The sequence below is a fragment of the Papaver somniferum genome, chromosome 1 (genome assembly GCF_003573695.1).
Source record: "Papaver somniferum cultivar HN1 chromosome 1, ASM357369v1, whole genome shotgun sequence".
Lineage (NCBI taxonomy): Eukaryota > Viridiplantae > Streptophyta > Magnoliopsida > Ranunculales > Papaveraceae > Papaver > Papaver somniferum.
The window spans coordinates 39,489,229-39,497,352 of NC_039358.1; the positions used below are offsets into that span (position 1 = coordinate 39,489,229).

The following is an 8,124-nucleotide window of genomic DNA, read 5'->3' on the forward strand; positions in this document are numbered from 1 at the left end:
CTGCTGGAATATATTGCCGACACCCTACTCATTTCAGCATTGACTGCAGTCTGTCTTAAACGTTAAAAATGCCACCCTAAGGCCTTACAATGGTAACCGTGTATTCCAGTATATATGCTTGTGGAGGAACACAATAATAGTAGTATTCCTCGACAGATTTCTATATTTAAAAATACTAAACCTCTCTTTAAAAGCTTTTTCATCTTCCAAATTAAAATGGGTGTGTTCACTATACGCGAGCCACTTCACAAACAAGGTATGGAGCTTAGCCTCAGAATTGACAATATCATCGTTTATTACCTTTAGATCTGTTTAATGATCATGAATGAGAGATCATTAATATACAAGTAAGATGAGGAAAAGTTGAAAAGGAAAGCTTAACACATCTTCATATGCATCTTTTTACCTTCACGTAGCTTAGCACGTTCTTGTTCACGGAGCTTATCCTCCGGCTTGTGGAAGCACTTGCATGATGCTGCAGCTAGCTGTGCTGCTGTAACATTAACAGGCGGCTGCATGGTAAAGGAAATTAGTTTAGTTTTCACATGATTACAGGTCCTAGAGAACGTATAATATATAACTCACAATGACCTAACAACAACAAAATGATTGCTTTAGTTATTCACATAAAATAAAACATCACCAACAAACAAAAAATTGATATCGAAATCATGAATCATCTTAATACTGTCATGCCTTCATTACAGATGCACATCCGGCAATAACAAATAGGCAAATACAATAAAACGCCCAAGGCGAAAATAAAGACTGAGCAATTTGGTTAAAAAACATTTTCTGGGGGCCTTGTCTCGCCTAGCGTCTAATACAACAACTCTACTCTACCATCATATCACTAAATTCGAAAAATCTAAGAAATCCCTAGACCTTGCATCTAACAGAAAATCCTACTAAACATACTGGTGGGTGATTATCATCACAAAATAACACAGAATCGAAATCACTTTTCAACAAAACATTAAAAGATGATACCGCAAATCAGAGACAAATACGGAGTATAAACTTACACAGGATTTTTTAGCTCTCCAAACACCTAGAGCATCTCTAAGAAGTTTCGATCGCGCCGCCTCCATTAACAAAGAAGAATTTCAGCAGATTAACTAAGAGAATGTGTTCGGTGTTAGGGATTTTTTGACTGAAGAAAAGTGCAAGAGATTTCTCTTCAAGTAATTCAAAAACCCGTAAGTAGCGAACTATACCCATATATTGCCTATTTTGCCAAGTCGGGAGTCACCACAGTAGTTCTAGAGTGTGAGCATAAACAATTTAGCGTTCGAGTTCAAAAGTGAGCCGATCCCGTAACAACAAGCGCCTGTAGCTCAGTGGATAGAGCGTCTGTTTCCTAAGCATCGTAGGTTCGGCCCCTACCTGGCGCGTTATGTAATTTTTCTTCCTTCTTTTTTGCCCATTTTTTTCTTCTTCTTCCTTCTGTCTTTTTTTTATTGTTGATTTCTTTGTTCCTTAATCTTCAGTCTTTTAATCGAAGAAGAAGGCTTTTATTCGATCAGTCGCAGAACAACATTGATTTTCACATTTTTTTTTTTTTGAAATCCATACGGTGATTGATATCAGATTTTTTTTTTTGTTAATTCTTTTTGAGATCTGATTGATGTGGATCGAGAAGGAAACTAGATCCTGATTTGCTCGTCTGTGAGTACAAGCTTTAGTGGTTCATAAACACTTTGACTTGGATCAACATAAACCGATTTTTAAAGGGATTCGGCAGTAACAACATCAACAGAATATGGAGGTATTGGGTAGCTGGTGATGGCTGATATGTTCAAATAATAATGAAAATGAATTTGGGTCTTCTGATATGTATCAAACAAAGGAGCATCAGTTGGTTGCAGTACATACGGTGTTGGGAGGAATTTATGCTGTAGCCGAGATGATCAGAGAATTAACAAGGGGGCTTGATCTGTTTGAGAAATTATCGCAACCAACTCAGTTGGGAGACGAAATTAAGGTGATTTTACAACAAAAGTCGCTCCTTGGCTCTTAACTGTCGCTGCTAGCTCTATCGACCAGGAATTTAATTCCAACATCCACCTTGGGAATTCACGTATTTTGAAGGTAAGTTTTGATCAATATCATGAACATAGTACATTTATACTTATGTCGTGCTCGAATCCTCTTATGAGGGACTTCAATATTTTTCAGGAAAACTCTATAAACCCATTAAAGATGGATAAATTTCATCCGGTAATATTTGCTGAAGATGCAGCTGCTGAAGGTGTTACCGCAGGAAACGCAAGGTACGGATATTTTTGATATAAATGTGTACGTAATTAGTTCTGTTTTCTGATATTTTTTCTGTCTATTTTTAAGTATATGCAAGAACGTCACCTTAGACCATAAGTTGATTAAGGGGAAGATAGTGGTATGTAGTGGAGGTGGTAGTAAGAGAGCGGAAGTTTTAAGAAATGGTGGTGGTGTTGGAATGATACTTTTGATCAACCCCTTAGATGGAATAAATGATTACATCTTGCAATACGTCATTCCAACCACTGTTTTTGACATAATAGAACTACAAGCTCTTGTTGATTATGTAGCCTTATCACAGTAAGTTTCTAACATCAGTTGAAACATTTATGTTCAGTTCAAAAAGAAGAAAGGATATATTTTTTTTGCTGAAGCTGAAAGAAGAGCTCGTTGTTGTTGTTTGCCTAATAGAAGAGACTTGAAGTTTGCAGTGGCCAGGCGGAGATGGAATTGGAGTTAGATGGGGTTGTTATTCAACTGAATTGTTTCGAATTGGTTGGCAAATGGCAGATAATGGAATCGTCTTTGATGAATGAATTAAGTATGGCAGTGGTGGATTTGATTTCTAAGGTCGGCTGGATGTGTTGGATTGGGGATGGTCTGAACTTATTTTGGTTAGAGGAGGATTGTCTTGCTGGTGTTTACATTTTTGCGAGACTCGTCAGTAAATGGAAACTGGTGTTGTGGTTTTTTAGAAAAGGAATTGGTGTTGTGGCCGACAATATACCTTTAAGAAAGATTAATGCATAATATGTTATGCAACTAAAAAGATGTCTACATAACTTGTTATGCAGCTACAAAATTGTCTGCATAACGTGTTATGCGCATAATGTATTATGCAGCTACTTTTTTCTTAGTATTGAAACCAACAAAAAATAAGGTTGCATAACTTGTCATGCACCTATAATAATATCTACATAACCTGTTATGCAATCGTGAAAATATGATTGCATAATGCATTATGCATCGAGAAAATTGTTGCACAATCTTTTATGCATCGAGAAAATAAATGCATAACCTGATATGCATCCTTAAATATGGATGCGTACTGCATTATGCATCAATTTTTTATGTACACACTAAAATCAGCCAAAACAATGGTTACATAACTTGTTATAGATGCATAACTTAGTTATGCAGATGCATAATTTGTTAGCAGTCGAGAAAATGGTTGCATAATTCGTTATGCGTCTGTAGAATGTGTTACGCATTTTTTTTGGTGGCTGCATAATGGTTATGTAATCAGTTTTTGAAATTTTGCCTAAACTGATGATCACCTCCGATTTTTTCGTGAAAAACATAAATTTGATAATGTTGTTTTTACTCGTTACGTAGCTCTTTTAAAAAGATTTCCAACGATATAAAATTTGTAAAATTCCAAAACGCGGATTTTTAGATATGTTATATCCAAGTTGCGTTGCCAATTATATCCCTAATGCATAACCCGTCATGCGGATGCATAATCCGTCATGCAGACATTTTTAATAAGAGTTATTTTGTAAATGGGTCGTAAGTTTATGGCTAAATTAGGGTCTGGTCGTGAAACATGCCGTTGATGCATTAGGGTCGAAGACTAACAAGAGACCGTTTAGCAAACTGTTAGTTGATTTTTTAAATTTGCCAAAGTTCCTGACTGTTAGTCGACTTGGATTGACTGTTTGAATATAGTCAAAATCTACAACTCTTTAATCCTTTGCCGTCTTCTTCCCTCATGTGCGACTCGTTCGATCTTAATGTTATCTATAGTTGTGCTACTGCAGATCTATGATTTTCGTCTTTAAGTAATTGAGACGTGATGGGAAGTGAAGAAAAGTGATAAAGAATAATGATCGATATAGAGAGGGAGTAAACCAGTTTGGATTGAATATGACTCCAGCCCAAGATTCTAATCACCTACAAACTCATGTAGCTTATGAATCCGTTGAAACCTTTAATCAACAATAGCAACAACATGTTTTAGTTTTTTTTTTATTTTTTTGCACTAGATGATGAAAATCGAGGTATAGAGAGAGCAGAGTGGAAAGAACACGGCTTAACAGAGAGACTACATTTTGGTCCTGATTTTCAAGACCAAGTTTATGAAAAACCAAGCTTCTCCTCCATCATCTTCTTACTTCTTCAATTCGGAGCCTCACCTATGAATCCTCCTATCTCAAAACCCCAAAACTTCAAGCATATTTAAAACCCTATATATTTTAAGAACTAGCTAACCAGATTCGTAGTAATACATGCACACATGTAAGTGTACATATTACGGTGTGCAAAATAGTATGTCGTAGGGGTTCTCAAATCTCTACTGGTTGTTGTTTTCCTTTTCAAAAAATGCACTTTACATATTCGATGAAATGTCACTAATTTTTCCCTGTTAAGTTTCTAACAGATATTAGGATATAATGTCATTTGATTATTTTACAAGGGTAATTTAGTAAATAAAGCAAACAGTCAAAGTCAGTCTACGACCCTAATGCATCAAATGCATGTTCTACGACCCAGACCCTAATTAGGTCATAAACTTACGACCCATTTACAAAATAACTCTTTTAATAATTTCATATAATTATGGGTGTCACGGAAATAATTATGGGTGTCACAGTACCTAAAATTAATTGTGGGCCTGACAATGAGAATATTATTTTTTTGGGCCTGCGCCTAATTTTCCCAAACCAAGTTGATACGACGAACTCTAGGGTGTGAGCATGGACCGGGTTCGACCGGTTCTGGCCTCACCCGCATCAGTACAATATACGATTATCTCTGAATTGACATCCAACAGAATGAGTTGTTAAAACTAGGCTAGTTAATCCAGTTTGATAACCCAGTTAATGTCTAGTCCAGTCCTAAAAAAAATTTAATCGCTGGTCCAAAAATTTAATCTCATGTTTTTGGACCAGACTTTTATCCGCTCGTCCAGAAACCAGCAGAACACGTGCGACCAAGCTAAAATAATTCCAAATGTAACCTTCTGCAACTGATATTGTTAGAGAACTGCTCGGTCGAACTCGCATGCGTTGCTATCTCAAGCATGTTTGTCAATGTTAGTGATCAAAACTATAAGTCTTTTATAGATGTCTCGGACTAGGATATAGTTCGTGTAGTTGAGCTTAGACTTCACGTCATTTATCATTTGAAGACGAAGAACTACTAAGGAGAGCTTGTGGAACTTCATCGCCAAAAGGTATGTGGAAACTTAAACTCATCTATCACTTGGAAAGTCTATTTCTACTCTATCTCCTATATTGAGACATAAGTCGTATTACGATATAGTTTTCTATATACACATTTGAGATTTCGAGTTGAGAATATCTCGCTTACATATTTCTCGAAATATGTGTTGTTAAGCTTTCGCTTCGACCAAGTTCATCTTATATCATGAGAAAATTTCCGAGTAACATCTTACATGGTTTGTGTGATACAGTCATTTGGTGTAAGACTTGGAATGTTTCGATAAAGATTATTTCAATATCTTGAAAATTGCTACGCGTGCCTTTCTTCAAGCGCGTGATTTTCAATCATGGGTTTATGTAGTTAATGCCTATGAGGCTCCCGTTTTGGCAATAGGTAATGCAACCGTTCCAAAGAGCATTGGTGTATATGATGTTGCCTAGATACTTGTTGCAAAGAAAAACTCCGACGGTTTGAATGCCATCATACATGCCATTACCCCAGATCTTCAGCACCATGTGACTACGTGCACTCGGTCTAAATATGCTTGGGATATCTTAGAAACCGTATTCGAAGGAAATACCAGTGAAAAGGAAGCCAAGCTTCAAAACCTAAATTCTGATTGGGAAAACCTTCATATGGAAGATGAATATTCATTTGATGAGTTTAATCACAAAGTGTCTGAAATTGTTAATGCATCTTTTGCATTGGGTAAGACTATTCTTGAAAAGGACATTGTGATGAAATTATCACATCGCTGTCATCTACATACGATTCTAAGAAGCATGTCATCGTTGAAGGAAATAACCTTGATGCTCTCTCTAGAAATACGATGGTTGGAAAGCTAAAGATCTTTGATCATGAGCATACATCCAAAATTGGAAAGGATGTTGCTTTCAAAGCACAAAGAAACACTAAATTACTTGACAAAAGTAAAAGTGTTTGTCTCTCTGAGGATGATTTTTCTGAGACTGATTCATCAGATGAAGATCTTGGAAAGTCAGTCTCTTTGATCACAAGACAGTTTAGAGTTCTTCTATTGAAGAGAAGTAAACGATTTTCTAGAGACAAACCTAGGTCACAACTAAACCTCACAGTCGCATTCCTCCTAAAAACAGGGATGCTGACGAGGTTGATGACGGGGACATGCCACAATGCTTTAAGTGTAGAGGTTTTGGTCATTTTGAAAATGAGTGCCCGAACTGTAGAAAATACACTGGGAACAAAGGTCTTGCTGCAACTCTTGATGAAATATCTGATCACTATGATTCTAATGAAGACGAAAAATCAAGTGTTTCACTTCTTTGTGAAGATATTGACTTTGATAATTGTAGCAATACATACATCAATCTCAATATTCTTCCGGAAGAAGACTCAACCCATCTGGAAGAAAAAATTGACATTTCTGTTGGAAACTCTTTGTCTGATTTTTCAGGTTCCACTCTGTGCCTAGCATCTTGCACATCTAAGGCGTATGAATCATCTTATCCGTTGACATGCTCTTATTGCTCAATTAAAGGTCATGAACTGTCAAAGTGTACAAAAACAAGATGAGACATGTCAAGAGACTCCAATGAAGAGCGAAGCTTAAACTTGTTCAAAAAACTGCTGAGGTATGTAAGATTTTATCCTCTTCGAAGAAGTTGGTTTCCAAAGATAAGACAAGACCATTAGAAAAGAGAATTTGGTCTAAACATTCTGATAGACAGGGTTCTATGAATTCCATTCAAAAAGGTTATGGTGGACAAATTGTTGTTCACCGCGACACAACTTGATTCTGTTGTTTTGGTGCATCTTGTCTCAGTGACCCTACATTCCTTTTTCCTTCTCTGAAACTCTTTTCATCTTAAAGACTGCATGTTGTGTTTAAATTGTGATTTCTCTCACAAACTCATACACGTATGAAAACTCCAAGCATCATGTGTTTTGATGGAAAAGATGTTAATATGTTTGTTAAGCCATCAATCATGAAGGAAAAAGAGAAATCTACGTTGCCTCCAACTTTTGAAAAGAAAAATAAGGAACGTGAGGAAGCCAAGAGTTGTTCCTTCAAATTCTCAGAAGTTTTCTGATGTTCTTGAAGAGTTGAAGGAAACAAGGAAGGAGATTCAGCAAATAAAGTCTTTTGTTATGAGAACTCTCAAAATTCAAAAGGCCCTGATTCGACATAATCAGTCTAGAAGGTTTGTTGGAATTGACTCCTTTCTCCATGAATCTTATGTTCCCATGGATGTTGACGACAAGGAGTTCGGGGACGATAAAAAATTCTTCAGAGGTCTCAATGTCCAGTAAATCTTCTTTTTGTGTTTCTAGAAGAATAACTAGGGATTGGAATAGCCACTATTGTGTGTACACATAGCTATGTCCAACGATTTTCATCTTCATTATTTTCAGATTTATTTATTTAAATTCTAAGTTATTTGGAAGATAATTTTTTCCAATTTTAATCTTTATGATTCGATATATTGCAAATTGTTATGGGATATGTTGTTTACGTCCATGAACCTATGGCTGTCCCATACTTGTTCAAAAGTTATCTCTATTATATGTCGATATGAATCTGTTGATAAAAGAAAGAATGAACTTTTGACAAACAAAAGTTAAAGCCTTTTATGTCATTATTTTGATGGAAGAAAGGATTAAAATTTTGTTTACAAGGATTAAGTCTATTACATGTCATTA

The 8,124-nt window shown here is 36.1% G+C and overlaps 1 long non-coding RNA gene across 1 annotated transcript; it reads left to right on the top strand.

Moving 5' to 3' along the window:
* Positions 1-1,461: 1,461 nt before the first annotated feature.
* LOC113327956 lies at positions 1,462-3,138 on the top strand. The gene is made up of 3 exons (XR_003349255.1): positions 1,462-2,091; positions 2,179-2,273; positions 2,618-3,138. It is a non-coding gene; the product is annotated as an uncharacterized LOC113327956 (long non-coding RNA).
* Positions 3,139-8,124: the final 4,986 nt, after the last annotated feature.